Consider the following 24,214-nt stretch of genomic DNA (forward strand, 5'->3'; position numbering starts at 1 on the left):
CAGCAGCCTTGGGGCTGGACCTGGGACAGGACACAAGGCACTGTACCAGGCTCTTCCTGGAGAGCCCCAAAGCCCACGTGGGCACACCTGGGAGGCCTCCAGGGGGTGGCCTGGCACGGACAGCCCAGGGGTGTCACAGCCCTGTCTGGCTGTGTCCTGTGATCCGCCAGGTCTTGGAGCTGCCGATCAGTGGATGTCTTGCTTCCCTGGATCATTCATTCATCACACCTGGGAGGTGCCAAGGAGACAGGTGCGTGGGGCTCTGGGCCCGAGGCAGTGTCGGTCGGAAGCCTGGCTCTCCCGCCGGCCTGGCTGTGCCCTGAGCCCCTGCCTGCGCTTCTGGCAGTGAAGCATCCCATGTCAGGTGAAGGACAGGGGTCCCTGGCTTCAGAGCAGGGTGGGCAGCTAGGGAGGCCTGCGTGGCTCTTGGCTGCCTGGAATAGGTAAGGCTTGATAAGGGGCAGGGTATAGACCGCCAGCCTTGGGGCATCGGAGGGCACCCCAAGAGGGCCCCTGCTTCCACAGAGTCTACATGGAGGTGTCCAGTGTCCCCTCGCTTGGCAGCTGGGAAGCCAAGGTCCCAGGAGAGGCACCCACCTCACTGCCCTACCCCCACCTCCGCTGCCAGCCGCTGGGGCTCATTTCTGCAGGGACAGCTCCTCATGGGGGTCCCCAGCAGGGGCTATGCTTTATCCTGTGAGGTGGGGACCACCCTTCACCTGTCTGATGCAAAGGGAGCCAACGTATAGAGAGGTGAAGTGGGAGGCCCGTGGCCACACAGCAAGAAGGCGAGAAGCCCTTGGGGTCCCAAGGGGGTGCTGGCCGGCAGGGTTTGCAGGACCAATGTCCTGCCATCCATGGAGTTCCGAAGGCTGTGAGGTGTGGTAAGTGGACCAGGCTGAAGGCCTGGGTGAAAGATAGAGGCCATTAGCAGCAGCCCCAGTGCCACCTACCTGGGCCCCCCTTGACAAGCGGTGAGGACCTGGCCATGCAGGAAAGGACAACAGACACCCACCTGAGGACACGGGGCACGAGCCTAGGTGGGGCCTGCCCCACACACCTGGACAGTGCACTTGAGCCGTGGCTGTCTGCTGTTGAAGTGCCCAGCCGGAAGGCCGCTGTGAGGACAACCCCGGGAGACAGGACAGAGCAGCGAGCTCTTCGCAGGGACTCATCCAGCAGAGAGTGACTCCCAGGCCAGGCAGGGTGCAGCACGTCCTTGGATCTGACCGACTAACCTGTCTCTAATGTCAGCAACAATGGGCTCTGGCCAGCTGGTTTGTCTGTGTGTTCACCGCGGTGGTCACCATCAGGCACAAGGGGGAACTTGCTCATTCAGCCAGAGTTCAGTGAGCATGTACTGACCTTCAGGCACGAGATGATGTGCCTCTGTTGAGAGAATTGGAGCAGACTTCAGCATAGAAACCAACTGATCAGTGAATCTGCCTGTCTTCCTCCCACTTGCCATCTATCCACCATCCACCCACCCATCCAACCATCCACCCACCCATCCATCCACCCATCCACCCACGCATCCAACCATCCATCCACCCACGCATCCAACCATCCACCCACCTATCCACCCACCTATCCATCTATCCACCCATCCATCCACCCATCCATCCATCCATCCATCCATCCACCCACCCACCCACCCATCCATCCATCCACCCATCCATCCAACCATCCACCAATCCATCTATCCATGCCTGGCTGGGAAGGTTTCCCGCACCTCCTGCAGCCCACTCTCTCCCCAGTGCTGCCCACCAGTGCTCTGCCCTGCCCCCGAGCTCTCAGTGTGGCTGTCTCCTCTTTGAGGCCAAGTCTGTAGCTGACTCGTCCCTGGGCCTGTCTGTCAGCACACAGAGGGCAAGTGCTCAATCAGCATTTACCAACCTCAGTCCCCTGTGGGCCAGCGAGACAGCCAAGGCCTTCCTAGGCTGGACAAGGCCAGGATGGCTACCTGCAGCTGAGTTGGTTGGTTTTATCTGACAGCCACAGGCCCCGGACCAGGCAGCATCGTCAGTGCAGGCTGGGGAGGGGAGCAGGTGGGTAGACAATGGAATGGCAGGTGGCACAGCCTGTCCAGGCCCTACAGTGAGCCCAGGCTGGAACAGGCAGCAGATTCGCAGCACCAGCTCAGGGATTCTAGTGAGGCTTCCTGGAGGAGGTGGCTTTTGCTAAGTTGGGCAGGAGGGATGATGGGATGGAGACACACACAGGAAATGGTTCAGAAGTGGGAGAAGTACAGGGTAAACAGCGGTGGGGAGATGTTGGGGGAATGCAGGTATGAGCCAGTGCTGGGGTCCGTGCAGTGGGTGTGGAGGGCAGGAAGGGGTGAAGAGGACTGTGCCATTGCAGGCTGGGCCGCAAGGAATTTCCCGCTGCATGGCCGGGCCCGCGGATGTCTGCATCCACCCGAAGGCAGCTCCACCTCCCTGTGCTTGGACACCGGACCACCCCGCTGAGATTTCTGTAATCTATTCAGGCATTGTCTGTGGAGTTGGAGCTTGAAAGTTGATGTTGCTGATACCGTCTTAGCAAAAGGGCCTTTTATTACTGCTGTCTCGGCTGCCCCCATTGACCATATACTAATGTATATGTTAATCAAGGTATAGCAGGAACCTATGCTTAGGGTTCGCCTCCCCCATTGATCATATGCCAATCAAGAGTGTTCTGTCCCCAGCTGTAGTGGGAATTAATTCTTTCCCTATTTCTTTGATCTTTAGCTCCCTCCTTCTGTGATGCCTTTCCTCCCTTAACTGATTCAAGATGAAGTTGTGGAATGAGGATTGTAGGATTGCAGTAGGAATGTGTTACTGATTGATACGTGCCATCTATTGAGAACTTCCTGACCACAGGATTAGGACGGCAGATATTCTGCATCAAGCAAACATTTGGCAAAAATATCCTTGGGAATGCCCGCTTGACCAGGTGTGAAGCCTGTGCCAGCCTTTATGACTGTTCTGTAGCAATAAAGTGGACTGCTTCCTCGCATTGTACGTTATAATCCCAGAATCGTAGTGGTCCGTCGTGTTCCATGCACCCTTCTGAGTTTCGAACTCAGATGGAGCTGGACTCCGGCAAGCCAGGAAGCCCAGGAATGCACCAGGTGGCCAGGAGCTGTGACTGTCCAACACAGGGACACTTGTGGAGGTGAGGGGTGGGGTCACTTCCTCCTCATCACCACCAGCCTCTTAGGCAAAATGTGGGCAATAGAGTGTGTTTCTGGCTATAAACGTGACCCACGCTTGTTGTAGAAGCATCCAGAAAGCAGAGGGGAGCAATCCCAAGGACTCCCTGGCACCTGCCTTGAGTGACCCGCTCAGGGCACATGTGGGCGCTGCCAGCCTATCCACTTGGGAACATGCTTCTACTCTGGTTTTTCAAAATGGAAGAGATTCGATCCACTGAAATGCCCAGGGCAGCAGGCTGAACAAAGCTGGGATCCAGAACGCCAGCTGGTCTCCCACGTGGACCGCAGCAGGGACTCGGCCATCATCCGCGGCCCCCCACGGCGCACATCCGCAGGAAGCTGAGCCGGAAGTGCAGTGGCCACTGTGCCACACCACCACCCCTCCTCATGTGTTTATTTATTTTTCTCAATCCCAAATCCTATCGCTGTATTATTCCATAGGATGATCCCTGTGCTGTCTGATGGCGGCGTTTAAGATAAACCTTCTCTCTCAGTACCAGCAGGGACAAGAGGTGCAGTGAGGGTGGGGAGGGCAGCCTGGGCAGGTGCTTGGGTTCAGTGTGGGGAGCCAGCCAGCTGGAAAGGCAGCCTCCCACCTCCTGGGGCTCCCTGTGCCATGTCAGCGACCCAAAGGGAGGCTCTTAGGGCCTGGGGTCACTGCACCCCTAGCAGGATATCCCCAGCAGAGCTCTCGCTTGATCTTCCTCTCGCCTGCTGCTGCGCAGCCACAGACACACCGGGCTTCCATGGGGAAGGACCTGAGTCTGTGTGTTCCAGGCAGTGCCAGGCACGGAGCTGGCAGGTGTCCTGTGAACCGCTGCTGGTGGCGGGAGGATGTGAGGCGTGCCTTGGGCAAGTCGCCTCACTCAATCCGAAAAACTGTGACACGAGGGGTCTCGGACACCTTGTCCACTATGAGACCCACTGGCCATGCCCTCAAGGGTCGAGGACCCAGAGAAGCTCCAGGCTCCCAGGCAGGAGGTGGGACCAGGCTGGGCAGAAGCCGACATTGCATGGCTCCTGGGGGCCAGTCGTGCCCCTCAGGACTGTTGGTAATGGCATCTTTGCTCGTGGATATATGCGGGCAGCTCAACCCCCCGAGGGTGTGGCGAGAATTGGAGGCAGTGCTAATGCTCTGACCGACGGACTAGCCTCTTGGGACATCCTGGGCCCTCCTGAGTACTCCTGGAGACTGTGTGCCCTGCCCATGGCACACCTGCCTCACTCACTGCCCAAGTGTGGGAGGACGGCAAGGCATGAGTCCCACATGACTCGAGAATTCTCATGCAGTCGCCACGGCCACCCAGATGGACATCTTCGTGCTCCAGAGTGCTGCCCAGTGGCCCGGGAAGGCCCACCCGGCCCCTGCACCTGCCCACGCTCCTGGCCTTGGGAATGGGCTCAACTCACAGGCTCCCAGGCCAGGGACCCGGGAGCCTTCTGATACACCGCCAGCCGCCAGGAGCTTCCCTGAGAGATGTTGCCGCGACCCTAATTGGAGGAAACAATGGGTCACCCACACAATGCCCCTCGAGTGACCCCTCTTGGCGCCTCTATCCGGGGCGCTGGCCTAATTTGGAGGGACAGGTCTTATCATCACCCTGGATTTGGGTGAGCCACGCTGACAGGCCCCCAACTGCCTGCATGGGGCCTCTGCAGTGGAGAGTGCTTCTTCCCAGATGCCCACCACAGTGGCCCCAGGGAGCGGGGGACAGAGGCATGGCCCTGAAGGGGAGGGGGTGGGTGTGACTTGAGGAAGGGGTCACAGGGGATCCAGGGAGGAGGGGCTAGGGATTGAAGCAGCTGGTGCCAGGCAGGCCCACCTTCCCTCTTCGCACTGCCCACTGGGCACACGCTCCCAACCACTCACCAGCTGGGTGGCTGTGGCTGGCTGGGGGCTTGGGACAGGCTGGCTGCCCCGGAGGGCCCTGAAGAGGGATCAGCTGTCCCTGCCCCAGAATGAGAAGCCCATCAGGACCTTCCTTGACAATGTGGGGAGGGGAGACATGCATCCCCTGGCCGCAAGGCAGGATTCCTGGGTCCACGGTGCCGTGTGGGCTGGGGCAGTGATGGTGCTCAAGCTACCAGGGGAGGGTGAGGTGCTGGTCCTGGAGGAGAGACGGTATGGAGGAAGGCCCTTCTCTGCTCCCCACAGGGGCAGCCTGAAACCACAGCTCGATGGGCGAGGCTGGGCTCATACTGGCAGTTTTCTGCTTCCGGCTGAGCTCTGGCATGGGTGGAGCTGCAGCTGGGAACCTGTGCCATCCCTGGTTTTGGCTGAGACACCCAGGAGCGCTCAGCTTGGCTCACTAGTTCTGTGCTTCCCTTACGGGCAGGTGCAGGACGCCGAGGGCAGCACGCGAGCTCCCTGGAGGTGTAGCCTGGGCTTCAGCTCTGCTCTCTTGTGTTAGTCAAAGCAGGCTGCAGAGTGGACTCAGGCAGCGGTGGCTGTTGCGGACCCTCGGTGGCCAGGGACTCCACGCTCAGCACAGCCTCTGGGGCACGAGGCTCCAGGGGTGGGAGACGGCCTCAGCTTCCCCACCTAGGGAATCGTGATTGGCCAAGGTGACCTCCAGAGCCTCGGCCAAGCTCCGCCACCCCGGAAGCCAGGAGAGGGGAGGACGTCACCTAGTGCTAACCTGTGATATTATCTGAACACCCAGTCTCCCCAGGGTCACGGGGGAGTGGGTGAGTTGGGTGGGTGGCGGGGAGACAGACTCCCTGAGACCTCCCGCTTCTCCTGACCTCGGTCATTCCCTGCAGGGTGTGGAGAGAGGCCAGCAGCTAGGGGCACTGCAGGGCCGACCTCCACAGGGTCTCTGCTAGAGCGTGAACAGGGCTCTAGAGTGTGAGCCGCCCTGCGGTTGGTGATGCCCGGAGCCCCACACGGCCAGCTTGCCCCTTGCTGCTGCTTCACCTGCAGCTTCTCACCCCTTGCCTACTAGAGGGAGGAGCAATCATGGACGACCATGTTGGGGGATGAAAGCGTGACAGAAGCTGGGTAGCCGGGTCTGACACTGAGAGGTGCACGCTGGGCAGCGCAGACGCTTCTTCGGATGGACTCCATGGCCACACCCAGCTGCGGGGGTGTTTTGAATGGCTTATTTATTTGCAGAGGCCAGGAGCCAGACCTGGGTCTCCCATGTGGGTGCAGGGAGACCCAGGGCCCTCTTCAACTGCTTTTCCAGGCACATTAGCAGGGAGCCGGATCAGAAGTGGGACATGAACTGGCCCTGTATGGGATGCTGGCGGCAGCAGCTTTACTTCCTATGCCACAATGCCAGACCCCCACATTCTGCTCCTTGGTCAGGGAAGCCCACCCTCCCCCTGGCATCTGTAGCTCCATGCCCCCGGGCTCCCCTCACTGCTCACCCAACCAGGAAGGGCCGGTCCTTCGGGGGACAGGTGGGCAGGAGCAGCCTGAGACAGAGGGAGGAGCGTACCCAGAGGGTCGTGACCTGCTCCCCTGGACAAGGGCAGTGAGGAAGCCCTCCTCCTCAGGTTTGTGGAGGGCCAAGTGAAGAATGACAATGGAGGGGGCTGTGGGGCCAAGGACGGCCGCGCCTTGGGACGCGAGGGGATTCAGCGCTCTTTCTTTCCTCTGTCAGCCAGAACAATGCATGGACCAGGAGGAGGTTTCCCATTATAAATCAGCATAAGCCGCATGGAAATGCATGCCCACCCTGGGGGCTGAGCAAGCGGGCACTGAGCACTTGGGGGTACGCAGCCTCGCCCCGAGCCCCCACCCGTGGGAAGGCAGCTTCGTCCTCCAGGTCAGGGCGGGAGTGGGGGCTTTTGCTACCGCATGGGAGATGAGGGCGGCAGCCCTGTGCCAGAGCCGGGTGTCCCCCTGGTACCCTGAGGGGGCAGAGGGTGCCTGCAGGGTGATGAGAAGCGGCCACAGGTCCTTCCTGCTGTGTCCAGGGGGGGCAGTGCGGGAGGCTCTGCTTCTCTTTGTCCTGGGCCTGTACTTCGGTGTAGCAAGGGCAGAGCGGGACATTGCCTGCAGGTCCAGTTTCCAGCCAATAACGTCCACCTGCTCTGGCCCATCTCTTCCTGGCTGGCTTCAGCCACGTTGGCTGCCCACCCAGGCCCCACCCAGGAGGCCACCACCGCCATCTCACGCTCACAACTTCATCCTGGTGAGTCCTGCAGGGACCTGTGGGGTTGCCGGCGTTTCCTTATGCAGAGAGGACCATGATGGTGGCTGGAGGGCGGGATTTGCTTGTGAACTTGTCCTGCCTTTTCTCTTTGAAAATATCTGTTTACTTGAAAGTGGAGAGGTGAGGGAGAGAGAGAGATACCCTCACGTGCTCGTTCAGCCAGGACTCCATCCGAGGGTGGCAAGCACCCAAGTCCTTGAGCCGTGGTCACTGCTGCCTCCTGGGACTCCCCGTCCTAGGACCTCACTCTCTTGCTGCCGCTGTCCCTGCTGCTCACACACCCCGGGTGCCCACGCGCCTCCTGCAGCCAGACTGGAAGAACCTTGTCCTCATCTTCTAAGCCCACAGATCCCCACTGGTGGCCCATCCCCCTACCAGGTGACTTCCAGCCAGCAGGTGCAAATGGACGTGACGAGACCCGCTCGCTGTCCCTTGTCCTAGCAGCCGGCGTAGACACGGGGTCTGTCTTTGGGAGATGCGCAGCAGGTCTGTGTGGCTCCCAGGCCACTCTGTGGCCCCACTCCCGCTGCCCAGCCCAGCTCCTCCCCTGCTTCCATGTCCCATTCTGCTCAATCTGTTTTTCCTTTTAAATTCTTCTTTATTGTCACTTTCTTTGGAGCTTGAGTTAGAGAATATCAATGCATTGTCATGGTGGGATTTTTTTCATCACCAGCTGGAAACATGCTTTAAAAAGGAGAGCTTCTGGGCTGCCACTGTGGTATAGTAGGTGAAGTTACCAGTTGCAGTGCCAGCATCTCATGGGGTACCGGTTCAAGTCCCGGCTGCTCCACTTCCCATCCAGCTGGCTGCTGGTGCACCTTGGAGAGCAGTGGAGGGTGGCCCAAGTGCTTGGATCCTTGCTCCCACATGGGAGACCCAGGAGAAGCTCTTGGCTTCAGGTTTCTGCCTGGCCCAGCTGTGGCCACTGTGGCCATTTGGGAAGTGGACCCGTGGAGGAATATCTCTCTCTTTCTCTCTCTCTGGTTTTCAAATAAATAAATCTTTTAAACAAAAATGATGGTCACATTTGTCACAAGGAGTGGCAAAGAAGCTGGGGCTTCAGCCAAAGCCCTGAGGTGTCAAGATGACCCCTTGCCTCTTAGCAGTATCCACGAGTCCAAGTCCCGGCTCTGGTCCCTGTGAGAGTGGCCATGGATAAGCAGCTGGACCCCTGCCACCCACACAGGAGACCCCAAAAGAGTCCCAGGCTCTCTGCTTGCGTCTGCGCAGCCCAGCCCCGGCTGTTGCAGGCACGTCAGGGAGAGAATTCGGGGCCTGGAGCTTCCTGGGCCTGCTGGGTGGGTGGGCAGGTGGCACCCAGACAGAACAGGACAGACCTGAGGGCGGAGCCAGTGCTGCAGGGGCGGGGCTTGGGCTTGTCCCCTGCAGCAGTCCTGGACCACCCTCTTTGGCTTTCCGGAAGCAGCGGCTGTGGCCCAGCCTCTCCCTGCATCTGGCTCACCGTGTGATTCCCCTTCCGCCAGCACCTGCTGGGCAGCAAGCGGGCACTCAGATGCTGGACACAAGAGCCCTAACCAGGAGGCCCTATTGGAGCTGCCGACTGCTCTCTCGGGGGGACCAGGTCAGCCCTGCTTGGTCCGGCCCTGCTGGGAACCCCCTCCCTGCCTGTGCTGAGCCAGGCGCACCTGCAGCTGCCCCTGTCCCCACCTATGGCACGGGCTCTGGTGCCCTCGGCTGCCAAGTGTGACCCTGCTGAAGTCTCGTGACTTCCAGTCCATTGTTCCCACCCACCGTCTGCCCACTACCCCTGCCCCATGCCTGGGGGCATGCTTGCTCTCAGCTCTTTATCCCCATGTACATGGGCCTGGGCCCTGCAGTGTCTTCACCCAAAAGGTGGGAGTAGCCCCTGGTTGCAGACATGGGCTCTGGATCCAGGCACTGGCTGTGTGAGACGCAACCCACTCAGGGCTGCAGGGGCCACATACTCCATTTCATGGGGGTTTCCCTAGACAGTGTGGCCAACGCGGGTTGGGATAGGGGGCCGGAAGAGGGGCACAGCTGCTCCTAGCTCCCACTCCCAGGCGTTCCCTCCTGGCTGCCCGATCCATGGGCGTCCAGGACCCCCCAGTCTGGGGTCCCTCCCTCCTTGTTGCTGCGGCAGCCAGACTGCTGCTCCCCTCCGCAGCTAAAAGCATTGTGATTTTTCTGCCCAAAGCCCCACCCTGCAGGCCTGGGGTGAGGGCGGGCAGGGTTGGGGGCTGGGGAGCAGCTGCCTCGGGAAGGATAAGGGTGTCGCTGCCGGGCCCCTCTTCAGAGAGATGTTGAGGCAAGGGAGGAGTGGTAGGTCTGGGAGAAACATGCTGAGGTCCGCAGGTTCACTTCCAAAAGGGCACCCTAGGATGAGGGGCGGATGCCTGCACGGAGCCTTGGCTCCCCTCGGCTGCTCCCTGCTCTGGGGGTCTCGGGGTGGTTGGTGGTGGCTGGTCCTGTGGCCACGGGCACGTGCAAGCTGTAACATCTCCCAGAACATCTGCCAGCAGGAGGGAGGGAGGGCACGAGGCTTGAAAGCGATTCTGTGCATTGCAGGCGAGCCGAGGAAATAACACCCATGGGGCGCCACGCCCCTCTCGTGTGCCCCAGACATGGCTAATTGATCGCAGCCCTGGAGCCCAGACACTCCACCACCCACCCAGCGAGGAGCAGCGGCAGCCAGGCAGCCAACGCCCATCCCAACCAGCACATGGAGCCCTGCATTTGCTCCGCTTGCCATGTGCAGCGGGTGAGCCGAGGTGGCCCCAGCTCCAGGGCCTTGGTCTGCATGGGTTATAAGTGCCCTTGGGGCAGGGATGTGGGGCCTCCCTGCCTGCCATGGCTGGATGGGTCAGCAGGTCAGCGGAGGGCGACCTTCCTCACACTTTGCACATTCTTGTGCCCCTGGGGTGCCAGGGCCTGCCACGGCTGCGCAAGCCCAGGCTCTCTTTGGGTTCTGAGGAAGCGTGCCTGGTGGGGGAGAGCGGGCAGCGCTGGGCCCCTGTAGGGTCTGTGGGCATAGCTCCTCTCACTCTGTCATCCCTTACCGCTCGTCTGCTCTTTCGGCTGCAGGAAATTTTGCATTTCGTTTTCTTTTAAAATTTATTTACTTATTTGAAAGGTGGAGTTACAGAGAGAGGAGAAAGACCCCCCATTTTCTGATTCACTCCTCAAGAGGCTGCAGGAGGATCCCTCTTGGCCACAGGAGCTTCTGGGGAAAAGGTGCTTACCCCACGCCTGGTGCCCCCACCTGCCTCCCGCACACCCTGAGTGACTCTGCAAGCTGGGGAACTCTCACCCTGTTTTATTTGGGGAAATCTTGGCAGGGGCCCTTGGCTTCCCATGGGTGATGGCATCCTACCTGGCTGCATTTGGAGGCTGGCGGCAGGAAGCCTGCTCAGGCGGCTTCTTTACCCGCCCCTTGCTGGATTATCAGGGCTGGAGCCCTGCCCACAGCACTGGGCGCAGGCCACAATCCCGCGCCTCAGCCTTGACCTGGTGGGGTTGGGGGTGGGGGGCTGCTGGCCCAGGAGCATCTTCCGCAGCGTCTTTGGGGGGGGGTCTCCTTTCTCCCAGGAGCAAGGCCACATGGCCCCTTGTCTGGCTTTGCTGGTCGGTGGTCATGGCAGGCAGCTCTGTTGCTGAGCGCTCCCTCGCTTCCTGACCAACCGTCCGGTCCCCACCAAGCTCATCTTAGTCGCTTCAGTCAACTCGGCAGGAAGGCATCTTTGGTGGCTGTGACCCTCCCTCCAGACCATATGGGAGCCACCAGAAGTGACAAGGAGCCCAGGCTGCACGTGGGAGACCCAATGGAGTGCTTGCCCCTTGCTCAGGCCACATCCCTCAACCCTGCGCATGGAGTCCTAGACCCTCTTCCACGAGCCCCCTAGTGTGTTTTTGAATGACTTCCTGGCCACCTCTAGAGATGCCTAGGTGCCCCAAGGCTTGGAATTGGAACAAGGAAGGGTTGAGGCGGGTCCCTGTGCAGCAGCCAGTGTACTAAACTTGGGGGCAGGGGGCTTCTCTGCAGCCGCTCTTGGAGCCGAAACCCCATGGTGGACACAGCCCCTGCGGGAGCCGCAGCCCGGCCCTCACCTGCCTGCTGGTCCATCCGGCTCAAGGCGCCCGCCCTGCAGCTTGGAGAGCAGGAAAAGAAATAAGACAAAAAAAAAAGGGTTGGATCCGATGCCAAAAGCGCAGATAACACGAGAGGAAGTTTATTCGGATGAGGAAATCCTTAAGAGCTCAGAAACTATGCTTGGAATGGCCAATTAGTGCTGTGGGTGGAGGGGGACTCTGGCGGAAGCGCCCTCTGGCACGGCCCGCCCTCCTGGCCAGGTTTCCCTGGCTTGGGCTCTTGGAGGTGCTTATCTGCAGGAAACGGCCCAGCTCCCAAATCCACACACAGCAGGGCCTGCGAGTCCTGCCCAGGCAGGGTGGGGGCTGGGACTGTCCAGGGTGTGGCCCCCAGGCTCTCCTCCCCCACTCACTGAAGTTCTGGGGCGTGCACCTGCTGCTGCCTGGTTCTGCACCTAGCACAGGAACACCAGGAAGCAGAGACAGGCAAGCTGGCCCCGGGAGCCCAGGGACACTGTGTGGCTGGACCTCCAGCCAGCGCTGTGCTCAGGTGGAACCTGTGGATGCTGTCAGCCTTGGAAAGGGACGTTTTCCTGCAGGGCCTCAGGAGGAAGGCTATTTTTAGAGGCAGGACGCTGCAGGGACAGGGGTCAGCTCCTCCTACCCCCTCGCCCCCACCACCACAGGAAGAGTTCAGGAACACCCAGCTGGGGCCAAGCAGCCAGCTCAGGCCTGTGCCAACGCTGACCCCACGCAGTCACTGGGGCGGTCCTGGGGCATGGCTCCTGTTGTACCCCAGGAGCCCTGTGTGGGGCCGAGTGGGTTCCAGGGCCGGCCCCACTCATCCTGAAAGCCCCCAGCTTGCTTTATGCTGTGTACGGGACGGCTCAGCCCCAGGCACGTGGCCCAGCCACTGCAGGCCAGTGGTGTGTCCGCCCTGCAAAGCAGTAGGTGGCGGTTCCAGTACTGGGGTCCCTGCCACCCCACTCAGAGACCTGGATGAAGGGCTGATTTCGACGAGGATTTGCCAGCTACTGCAGACATTGGGGGTTGGGGTGGGAAATGAACCAGCAGGTAGAGATTCACTCTCTGTGTCTGCCTTTCAAATAAATAAACATATTTTTTACAAGCATGGCCAAGGGCACGGACAGTCCCTTCCTGGCTCAGCTACCCCTAGGAACAAGCCTTCCCAGCAGGTGCAGCACCTACGTGTCCCCTCCTGGGCGGCGCCAAGGCCCACCCACTCTGGCTGGCATGAGGTGGCATGTCTGCAGGTAGTCCTTCAGGCTCACTGTGCAGCCTCTTGCACCCCGACCCTCACGCTGGCACGCACACTGCCGAATGAACTCCAGGCAAACTCCAGCAGGGGGCCAAACCGGCGCTTTTTGTGAATAAAGTTTTGTTGGCACATGGCCGGTTCGCCGACACCCCGTCTGCAGCCACGACACAGCCGAGTGACCAGAAGGGCCTGGAACGTTTGCCTGCCCACCCTGGCTGGCTGCTGAATCTCCATTCCCCCTGGCTGGAGGGGCAGGTCCAGAGCAGCGGTAGGAACTGGTCTGATATCACCACGGTGAGATGGACCGAGTGAAGCCATAAGGCAGGCAGCTGGTCTGGGAGACCCCTGGCCGGCCTCACCTCCCTGTGCAGGCCGAGGGACCAGCGCTGCAGCGTGGCAGGTAAAGCCTCTGCCTGCAGCACCAGCATCCCTTGTGGACACTGGTTCATATCCCAGCTGCTCCACTTCCCATCCAGCTCCCTGCTTGTGGCCAGAGGACAGCCCAAAGTCTCAGGACCCTGCACCCGTGTGGGAGACCTGGAGGAAGCTCTTTGGATGGGCTCAACTCTGGCTGCTGCAGTCATTTGGGGAGTGAACCAGCAGACAGACGCATGTCTCTGTCTCTCTGTATAAATCTGCCTTTCAAATAAATCAATCAATCTGAGAAGAAGAGCTGATGTGAAGCCTGCTCTGCCAGGGCCCTCCCTGCTTGCCTGCTTCACTTTTGTCTCACCCAGCGGCTTGTGGGGCACGGGGAGGGCAGCCAGGCTCTGCAGAACCCCAAGAATGAGGCCGCTCCCCCTTCCCCACGCCCCGACCCTGGGACGCGGGGGGCAGTGGCCGTGGGAAGGGGCCATGCCCGGTCCGGGCCCCCTTGGCACCCTCTCCAGCTCTCATACCTCGCATTCCGCAGCTGGGTTCCGACAGGCCGGCCTCCTCCTGGAAGAAGGCTCTGCGCAGTTTGGACAGCTGCAGCCCGCTGCCCACTGACCCCAGACACAGGGGCTGTTTGGATTTTTTTTTTAATCAACCTCTTGGGCTTATATAACACACTTATAAAACAAAGCCAAGGACTCGGCAGAGGTGTGGGGCTTTGGTTTTGTTGAAAACCTCTCGCTGGGAAGGGACGTTTTCCAGGAAGAAGATTCTGCCTAATCCCCGGGTCTGCAAGTGTCTTTGGGGGGTGGGATGCGTCTGGAGAAGGCCGGTGGTGGTGATGGTGGGGGACCCTGCTGGCTGCTGGCTCTGCACCTGCAGGGGGTCCCAACCTGCTCCTGTTTCTAGGTGCCTGCAGGAGAGGACTTAGTAAGGGGTGAGCTGGGGATGTAGTTGGACGCCCCCCACCCCACACACACCAACACACACCCCTGGGGCAGAGGTGCACACCTGAGGGGCTGTGGACCTGGTGGGGGGCACACGGGCGTTTCTTCCCTGGAGGAGGGGACCCCATGCACACCCTTTTGAGCTGCAGACTTGGGACTTCCAGGCCTGTGCATTGGTCCGGGAACTAAAAACAGATGTGCGCACTCAGCAGGAGACACGCGGGGACCTCGTGGCCTGCCCCGGTGGCGTGGGGGGCGGGGAGCGCTTCCAGAAAGCTCGGCGCTCCCTGCCGGGGGGGGGGGGGGGGCCCTCCAGCTCCGCGGTCACCCCGGCGCGCCTCCCCCGCCCGGCGCGCTTCCGCTCGGCCGCGCTTTCATGAATGGCCTCGCTTCCCAGCCCGCCGGTTGGCCGAGCCCGCGGCCATCCGGCCCAATCAGCGCGCGCTGGCCTGGCCGCCGCAGCCATGAATGGCGCCTGCGGGGAGGGGGAGGAGAAGGAGAAGTGATTTTTTTTTTTTTTTTTTTTGGTGCAATTGTGTCATTCTGAGGTTTGGCTGCAGCTCGCCACAATAGCTCCCCAGCTTCCCTCCTCCGCCTCCCCCTGGCAGGAAGGCTTGGCCTCCAGCGGCTGGGACTGGGGAACCGGCCTGGGCGGTTAGAAGGAACTGCAAGGCCCCGGACGGCTGGGAGCCAAGGCCAGAACTCCCCCTGCCAACCCCCCAGGACCTGGTCACACCCCCCACCCCCACACACACCTCCCAGGGGCTCCCTGGTGCCTCGGGCATGTGTGAGGACTGGGGGCCTACCTGCCCAGCTCCCTGCGCTGTGCCCAAGGTGGGAGCGGCATGTCCAGGCCTCACACTCAGGTTGACCTCTGGCCAGAGGCCAAGTGCATGCCCAGGGTGTCGCAGCACAGGAGTGGTGACCCTCGGTGGAGTACGAGGCCTGGGACCTGGCCCTCGCGGTGGGGCCTGAGCCCGGGGACCCCCGAGAACAGCTAGGTGCGGTCATCGTGAGGCCTGGAGACGCATGATCTGGGTTGGGAAGGCGTGACCTGCAGCAGGGGCTCGGCCTGGTACAGGTGGGGACAGAGGGCTAATACTGGGTTGGGGGCAGACGTGGGGGCCCCAGGGAACTGTCCTTACAGAATGGCAGCGACCCATGGGAGTCTCAGACCTCTGTGGCCCCCCTTGTGGTCAGAGCCTTCTGTCTGATGGGCTTGGAGCACCTGCCCCAGGGCGGGAGTCGGCTGTGGGCCGCTGTGGGTTGTGGCAAAGGCCACCAGAGACCCAGACAGGCTCTGGCCTGTTGGGGGTGGGGCAGGGCTCGGTGGCTGGAGTGAGGGACGCACCGTGGGTCTTCCCCTGCAGGTGGCTCAGGTGCTCAGAGTGGCCGGTTCAGCCGTAGTCATGGCTGCCTCTGTTTGGGACAGTGGGCAGCCCCTGCAGGCATGCAGTGAACCTGGCCCGTGCGCTGTGCTGCCAGGGCATGGAACCCTGAGCCAGCTGTTCCCGGTACATGTGGGTGGTGCCATGGCGGGGAGGGGGCAAGAGAGATACACCTCCTTGCAGCCGAGAGAAAAACTCCCGGGAATGGCGTCAGTACTTGCTCGTGACATCATGGGGCGGCAGGGATATCATAGCCGACAATGGTGTCAGCACCGACAGCGTGTGGGGACACCTGCAACACAGCTGGGGCTCTGGGGAGGGGATGGCGCTGGAGGCAGAGGTGAGAGGGGACATGGTCAGGATTCAACTGAAGTTCCAACCCCGAAGAGAGGCTGCTGGCACCCCATATCCCTAGCAAGACCAGGCCAGGTCCGTGGAAAGAATGTTTTGGACAGTACCCCTGCTGCAAAGGAGGCCTGTGGGCTCCATGTACACAGTGACCCCGACCTGAGCCTAGACTCCAACAGGGCCTGGGAGGGCAGCTGAGGAGGTGACCTTGAGAACTGGGGACCCACTGGCGTCTCAAGCACCTGCTGTGTCCAGGGGATGCCTGATCAGTTTCCCAAAAAGCTGGGGGTGAGCACTGAGGTGTAAGGGGTGCCTGCACACCTCGTGGGAGTGCCCGGTTCTAGTCCCAGCTACTCTGCTTCCCATCCAGCTGCCTGCTAAGGTGCAGCCTTCAAGGTGACAGGGGCCCGGGCACCCACCTGGGAGACCCAGAGGGGATCTCGCCAAGCTCGCCTTGGGGGCAGGAGGGGGCAGGAGGAGACAGAAGGGGAAGCAGCGGAGGGCAGGCTGGGAAAAGCCTCCAGGAATCCAAGCTGCTTCTGGCAAGCTGCCTGCCCGCAGGTCTGCCTGCGCCCACCCAGGCAGGACTCTGCAAGCTGTGCTGTGGCCATGAAAGCTCCCCCGTCCACCTGGGCCTACGGCTCGCTTCTGCAGCGTCTGGCCCAGGGCAAGGCTCTCGGTCTGCAGACAGGACATTGAGGCTCAGAGACAGGCAGGACACAGCCCAGGGTTGCACAGCACAAAACCCTCACCGAGTCCTGGCAGGATGTGTGTCTGAGCTCCCAAACCCCTGTGCCAGCGGCGCCCTCTGTAAGCCTGCCCCCACCCCCACCCCGGACAAGGTTAGGAAATGACTGGCAGGAAGGATCTTAACACACCTGCCTGCCCCTAATTCTGGGGTGTGCTGGGGAGGGTGCACCCAGCCCCCTACAGCCTTACCTGCCCCCAGAGCCTTACTTTCCTCCCAGAAGCCCCTCCTCGCCCCCGGCTTCTGGGCCTTTAACTGGCCCTAGGTTTCCCCCAGGGCTCAGGCCCCACCATTGCAGGTGACCACTGGGGAGGGCAGCATTCACCGTACCAACAGGCCAGAGGAATTCTGCCCTGGGGCATCTCTGCCCTTCGTCTGCTCGACCACCCTAGACCCTGCAAGGTGCAGCTAGGGCTGGGGTGAAGACAGGGGTGGATCCGACCCCTGGGTAACGTTGAACTCTCATCTCAGCAACACAGGGAAACGGACCTGGAGCCGGGCTCGGCCAGCCCTGGCTGCTCCACGGGACCCCCGCGGGAGGCCAGGCTGCCACGTGCAATTCTCAGCTCTGGAGGCCCCACCGAAACCTCTGTCTCCCCACCTGCCCAGTGCGGACATGGAGGCAGCTGCAGCCCAGGCCCCCAGCCATGTGCTCCATGCAGGAGGGGCTGTTCCCCATCTCCATGGACCCCTTGCTCGGCTCGCCCAGGTCCCACCCTGCCATACCCAGCAGCTTCCACTCTGGCCAGCCAGGCCAGGAGCCATTCCTGCTTCCAGCACTCTATTCCCGCATGTCCCTGTTGCCCCTCACTGCCCTGTCCAGCCGCCACTCAGGGCTCTCTGCCTTGGTGGGGAGTGGGGGCGGTCGGGGTACTGACCTCCTGAGGAGCTGCCAGGCCCCCTCCCCCCAGCATGAGTTCGTCGGTTCCAATGGAATGTGACGTCCATCAGCCGATGGCTTCCAAATTCTTTCAGCAGCCACGACTTGCCCTCTGAACTCCGGGCCAGCAGATCCGGCGTCCATTCGTCTCCCCTCGGGGCCTCCCAGACATGTCCCATGGATCGTGTCTGAGCTGGTGGCCACGGGAAGTCTTCTCCCAGCTCCCCCACACCGCTCCTTCCAGAAGCTTCCACGGACCTCATCCTCCGGCCTTCTCCCCACCTGTGTCCACCATCGCCAGCTGCCACACTGCTTCCCTGGACACCTCATGAGGCTGGGGTTCCGGAGAGAGGAGGGGAGGCTGGAAGCCTCTGGAGGACGCGGTCTCTGAGAAGAACTCAACATACAACTCCCTCCCCAGGGTGGAGCCCTTGGGTCCCCAGGAAGGAGCTCCAGGCATAGACAGTGGAGGCCTTCCAGGCAGGTGGACGTGGCAGGTGGGACACAGCAGGGCATGTCTTTGGGATGGGTTGGGATTGGCTAAGAATAAAGTCATTCTTGTTCTCCTTGTGTGGGTTGGGCTGCACCTGCCTGTCACTTATCTCAAGGCTGGAGGGACACCATCCCTCCCGGGGGTCCTCATTCTCTGTCCACCCCTCCTCGCCATGCGAGTGGCAGGGCCCCATGAGGCTGGGCCCCACCGACTGCTCCACATGGCCTCCTTCCCAAGCAGCTCCCGGCTCCGTGGAGCCGAAGGATGAGCCTTGCACCCGGCGGGGAGGGCAGGACCCTGTGCCTCCTGGCCCTGCTGGGAAGCACAGAGCAGGGACTTTTCCCGGGAGCATCACAGCACCATGGAGCAGGGCCCCTTGGGGGCTCACTCGGCTTTCCCAGCCTCCAGCAGCGACGGAAGGCTCCTCTTCCTCCCCTACCCCCAGTCCAAGGCCCCGACAGCTCAGGCTCCCAGGCCTCATCCTGGCCCAGGGCCTCCCTCCTCCGTGTTCCCACAGGCTGCAACAGGAGGCTTTCAGATGGGCTCTGCTCCCCCAGGGCTGGCAGGGGGCTGAAGGAGAAACCCTGGGGAAGTGGGAGAAAGTTTGACATCAGGTGGGGGCCGAGCCTGGTTGGAGCAGGTGTCTACTGTGACGGTGAGCTTCGGTGCCAAGGGTGGGAGTCGGAGTTGGGCCAGACCCACAGGACCCCAGGGTGTGCCGCCAGCGGGGGAGACAGAGGTGTGCATACCCAGCCCTGCTCCCTGCCTGGGCCACAGCCATGGTGTGAGAGCGATGGCCAGGGCATGCGGGGCTTCCCCAGCTCACCGCCTGTCTCTGGCAGCACATGCAGGCAGGGAGACGTACAGGCCTCTGTCTTTGTCTTGTGTGTGCCCCTCAAGCATCTCTGCTACACACATGTGTCCATGTTGTTCTAACACACCCCAAAAGCTGACGGTCTGGTAGCTGAACATCTAGGACCTGTTGCCTCCTCCGTGCAGCCCCAGGCATGGGCCCTGGCTGTGTCCCAGCCTGCCAGGGCAGCAGCAAGGAGGGCGTTGTGCGCAGGCGCAGGAGGGCACGCGGGCAGGGGTGGCTGTGCCTCACAGCAGCCGCTCTCTCGGGAGCTTAGAGGAGCTGGTGGGAACGGAGAGCGACCTTTTCCGGGCACAGCCCTCCCCAGCTCCTCGGCTCTGACTCTCCCAGCTGGGCCACCCTGGGGATGGAGCCTCCACACACAGCCTTGGGCCACACACTCAGTCACAGCCTTGAGCACGCATGTGTGGGAGTGTGTGCTCGCGTGTAGTGAATGCACACGGGTGCATGTGTGCGTTATCTCTGCGTGCATATGTGTGTGTGGGTGTTCACGTATCCATGCATGCCCTGTTGTGTGTCCACATGTGACTCATTGCACATGTGTCTGTGTGTGCTTGAATATGTATGTGTGTCGAGGAGTGACATGAGCAGAGCTGTTAGCAGGTGCGTGTGGGGGGCCCGGGATGCCAGGGGCTCAGGGCGGGGTCCGCTGGGGTCTGGGGAGGCAGGGAAGGTGTGTGAATTTTGGAACCACAGGCTTGACAAAAGAAAAATTGTTGGCTTCTAGAGGAATCCTTAGTGGAGGCGGAGTTCAGGGCCTGTGCTGCAGCTGTCCGGCTGCCGGGGTGTAGACTACGGGAGGAAGCAGTGGGCAGACGGACAGCACAGCCCCAGGAGAATGTTGGCACAGGACTGGGACCAGCACGTCGCGCGTTCTGGGATGCCCTGGAATGTGGACTCACGTGTATGTGGAGATCCCAAGGCACATGATAAAGGCAGGGTCGCTCCTGGGCTCTGAGAAGCCCCTCCCCTGCCACTGCCCCTCACACTCCAGGCCCATGCTACTACTTGGCTTGGAGGCAGCATGGAAATTTCTGGAACTCTGACAGATTCTTCCCTCCTCCACGTGGCTCGGCACTTGGCCGCGGTGGCCACCAATGAGAACTGGAAACGCTGAAGCCTTCTGCTGAGGGCTGGGGCTGCCCCACTTTCACCCCAATGCTGCAGACAGTGGGGAGACCTCGGTCATGTGACTCCAGGCTGAGACTTGGGGGAGCTCGTGGCCAGACTCCAAGCAGCCCGGGCCATCCTGCTGGGACTGACCACCAGTGAGACCTCCAGGCTGGAGCGACCCCTGTCTCCTAAGGGCTCCAGGTGAAGGGTGCAGCAAGCAGGGCCAGGGGTCATGTTTAACTGCAGAGGGGTAGCCTGGGACAATGCCTCCTGGCCGCACAGCTGGCCAAGTGGCGTGGGCGGGCGGTCCCTTGGATGGTCCCAGGGCAGAATAACACAGAGCTGGTTGCTTGCCTGACTGATCACGTGGGGGCGATCAGAGAGCACAGACACAGCCCCTGCTCCCTAGCCCGGGAGCGACGGGCAGGACAGGGTTCGCCTGGCACACAAACACGTGTGGACGAGGGGCAGCCTCCCTGCATGCTGGTGGCTGTCCCTGCCGGCTGCTCAGAGCCCAAAGGTTAAAGCAGGGGTACTTTGGGACCCCACCCTTTCTGATCCCTGTGCAGGCCCTGGTGGGTCCCTCTCACCCACACCCCAGGGGCCCCCAGTCCCACCCCCGAAGTTGCCTGGCTGGTCGTGAGGTGGCATTTGAGGGTGCAGAGCAGGTGCAGCCCTGTGCGGCTCACCGGCTCCACTGTACAATACCTGTGTGTGTTCCAAGGATTTCTGGTTGGTATAAGGCTCCACTGCTGTCAGCCGGGGGCTCGGACATAGCGGACACAAGGCAGGCTGTCTTCCGGCTTGAGCAGGCGTGCTCGACGCGGGCCTGCGGGATCTGCAGCCAGGGTCCCTGCTTGGTTTGAACACACCGCCTTGAAGGCTCCCAGAGGCAGTGGCACTGCCCACCCCACCCCCGTCGGCTGCCCCAGGCTGCACCCGGGCACCCAGGCTGGAGTTTGCTCCCTGCCTGCCACCCAACAAAATAAACCCCGGGCAGGAATCAAGGTGGAAAGCCAGAATCCCCGGGGACGGATGGGCGGGGGGCTGCGGCGCAGACTCGTGGGCCTGTCCAGCCCATGTGTGGCCTCTGCCTCGCCTGGGAACCCCATTGCTCCCAGCTGCTCCCCGAAGGATGGCCTTGGGAGGGCTGTGGCTGCTGCGGGGGTGATGTGGGTCCCCGTCCTCTGAGGGGGCGGAGAGTACACCCTGGTTTACACACAGGGTAACCGACCCGCAGCTTGTACGAGAAGGGCGCTGAGGCACAGACACACACATGGAGTCACACACGTGCGCACAGACATATGTACATATACACACATCGTCACAGACACACAGACACACACAGCCAGCGCTGCACACACACACGCACGCGCACACACGCAGACATACAGGACGGGGCTTGCCCTGTGATCATGCAGACATCACACAGCCAAGCCCAGAAGCCTCGACCCTCCGTTCGTAGCCGTGGGAGTCCAGCACCTGGACTTCCAGGGGCTGACCCATGTGAGACTGTCACCACACTGTCCCTCTGGGCCTGGTGCTGGGCCTTGGCAGCTTCAGGAAATCCATGCCGGGGCCCCGGCAGGGGCTGGGGGCTTGCTCCAGGCCCCGCAGCACCTCTGCCCCTCCAGCCTATCAACAAAAAACAAAACCAACCAACCAGCAAACAAACCTTCAGCTGCAGAAGGGAGCTCACCATGGGGACTGGTCCCCAGCGCCGTGCACACACGTGGCAGCTGCATGTCCGTGTCCCGACAAGAGTGGCTGTGGCAGCAGCCCCACCCCATGCTGCATGGGCAAGGGTGGCAGGGGTGGGGGAACCGAGGGGAGCATCTGGGGGCTCCACGCCAGGGACGAGGAAGCTCCCGTGTGGATGACAGGGCCTGGAGTCCATCCTTTTACTGAACGTGTGTCTCTGTTACAGTAGGGCAAGTTGTTGAAACTTGGATATCTGAGGACTCATTGGCATCTTTGAGAGGCAGTATGATGGACAAAGACCTTCCACCCAGTGATTCCCTCCCCTTAGTGGCCACAGCGGGGCCAGAGAGAGGCCAGGAGCTGGGAACTCCCACACGGGTGGCAGGGGTCCCAGGACTGGGCCGTCATCATTGGCTGCCTCCCCTCCCCAGGGAACTGGCTTGGATGTGGGGCAGCCGGGACCTGAACCGGCTTTCTGATTAGAATGCGGCAGTGCAAGTGGTGACTTAACTCGCAGAGCCACCATGCCAGCCCCAAGTAAATTTCATTGAGTGTTTTTCTTTTTTTAAATATTTATTTATGTTATTGGAAAGGTAGATTTACGGAGAGGAGAGACAGAGAGGAAGATCTGTCCACCAATTGGTTCACTCTCCAAATGGCTGCAACGGCCAGAGCTGAACCAATCTGAAGCCAGGAGCTTCTTCCATGTCTCCCACGCGGGCATGGGGTCCCAAGGTTTTGGGCTGTCCTTGACTGCTTTCCCAGGTCACAAGCAGGGAGCTCGATGGGAAGTGGAGCAGCCTGTGCGTGCCCCGGCCTCCTCCCCTCTGCCAGGACACTGGGTGAGGCACGTGTTGGTACAGCCTTGAGAAGCCCAGGGACCCCGTGCACCAGGCTGCCCCAGCCCCAGCCCGTGCCCGGGGCTCCCCAAGCCCACATATAGGCAAACTCACGGCTGGCTGTCCTCCAGCTACGTGACCACCCGGCCACTATCTCATCCTGAAGCCCCCTTCCCGCTACCCACCAGCTAGGGTCTGCAGGTGGGCCTTGGGGTCTCGTCCCCACAGGCAGCCACCGTCCCACCCCCATCTCCCGCTCTGGTAGTTTCTCCTAGGCCCACTGGCTGTGTCATCCGAGCCCACTCTGAAGTTTGTAGCCACCAAGAGGGAGCCTCTGACCGACGACTCACACATGGAAAAACACAGAGGTAACCGTGCTACTGGGCCGGCAGGGCGGGGGGCACTCCTGGGGCCACTCCTGGGGCCACTCCTGGGGCCCTGTGCCTTTAGTAGTGGCTGTGATTGCATGTCCCCAGCCCCTGAGTCCTGGCCAGAGAGGGGCAGGCACGGAGTTCTGGGTGTCACCTGCCTGTTGCAAGCCTAGAGCTGCGGGTTCTGGGAGGGGCTGCTCTAGGGAGGCTAGATGGGGAACCCTCCCAGGCTCACCACGGTGAGCTCAGGGTCTGAACTCCCGGGACACCAAGACAATGAAAACGGAGCGGGGAGCTGGCCTTGCCTTCGGGTCTGCAAGGCACCCTGGGGAGATGCCAGTTTCAAAGACTTGATTCCTCCCCCTGTACTCACCTTACACACCTCTCGTCCTGTCTCTGGCCGGCCCAGAGTCCCTCTGCACCCTGGCATGGGTGGGGGTGGGAAGGGAAACCACTTCGTGCAAGCCGGGTTTCATCACCTCTCTGCCCGCACCCCGCGGTTAAAAAGAAAAGTGAGTGTTCTTTTTTAAAAATGTCATGCTACCTTTTTAATTTTTTTCCTCTTCAGCTGTTGTTTTGTTTTGTTTCACAATGAAAGCCATTTGGGAGCGTGGTTGGCAGAGCTGCTGGGCTTGGTGCTGGCCCGGGGTGCGCGGGGCGCTGCTCGCCGAGGACCCCCAGGAAGAGCGGCTGCTGCTCCCCGGAGTCGGTGGCACTGACAGCTGCATTGGTCTGTGGTTGGGAAATTGAGAGTGAGCAGGCCCCTCAACCCCAGCTGATCCAATGCCCCCTGGGGTTGTTGGCATCCAGCAAGGGGGCACCCGGGGAGTGCAGTGCCCTGTGGGGGAGGGGAGGGCCTGGCCTCACCCCTCCCTGTCCATTCAGGAGAAGCTGGGGTGGGGAGCATCTCACTTCATGGCCCTCATGCGGGGGGCCCCCACGTGGTATGGGATGGCCTGTAGCGATGGAGGCGGCACCGACTCTGCTTGCAGGGCAGGAGGCCCAGAGTCGCTACACTCGGTGTCTGTCCCCACCCTTCGTGTCTGAACATTTCTCCAAGGCTGTGCGGGACCCTGTGGTCTGCAGGCAGGCCCCCATCCTGGAGCCCCTGGCTTTGCAGGGTGGGTGGAGGGTTACAGCATCAACCACAGCTCCTGCGGGCGGCACTCGGTCAGCAGCAGGAGCCTGCACCTGGCAGGAGCTCCTGCTGCAGCTGCGGGTGCAAGTGGCTGCCAGGAGACAAGACCGTGCAGGAGGGGCTCCGGGACCCTGGTGACAAGGCCACAGACAGGATGCAGGAATCAGGGAGAGACTCGCCCCTGCTGATAGTTCCAGTTACCCTCCAACCCCCCTGCCAGGTCTCCTGGGCTCTCCATGGGGACAGGCCCTCTGTCCTGCGGGCCCCGGGGGGGCCTGGGGGGACCTGCCAGG

The sequence above is a fragment of the Ochotona princeps genome, chromosome 4, assembly GCF_030435755.1.
Source record: "Ochotona princeps isolate mOchPri1 chromosome 4, mOchPri1.hap1, whole genome shotgun sequence".
Lineage (NCBI taxonomy): Eukaryota > Metazoa > Chordata > Mammalia > Lagomorpha > Ochotonidae > Ochotona > Ochotona princeps.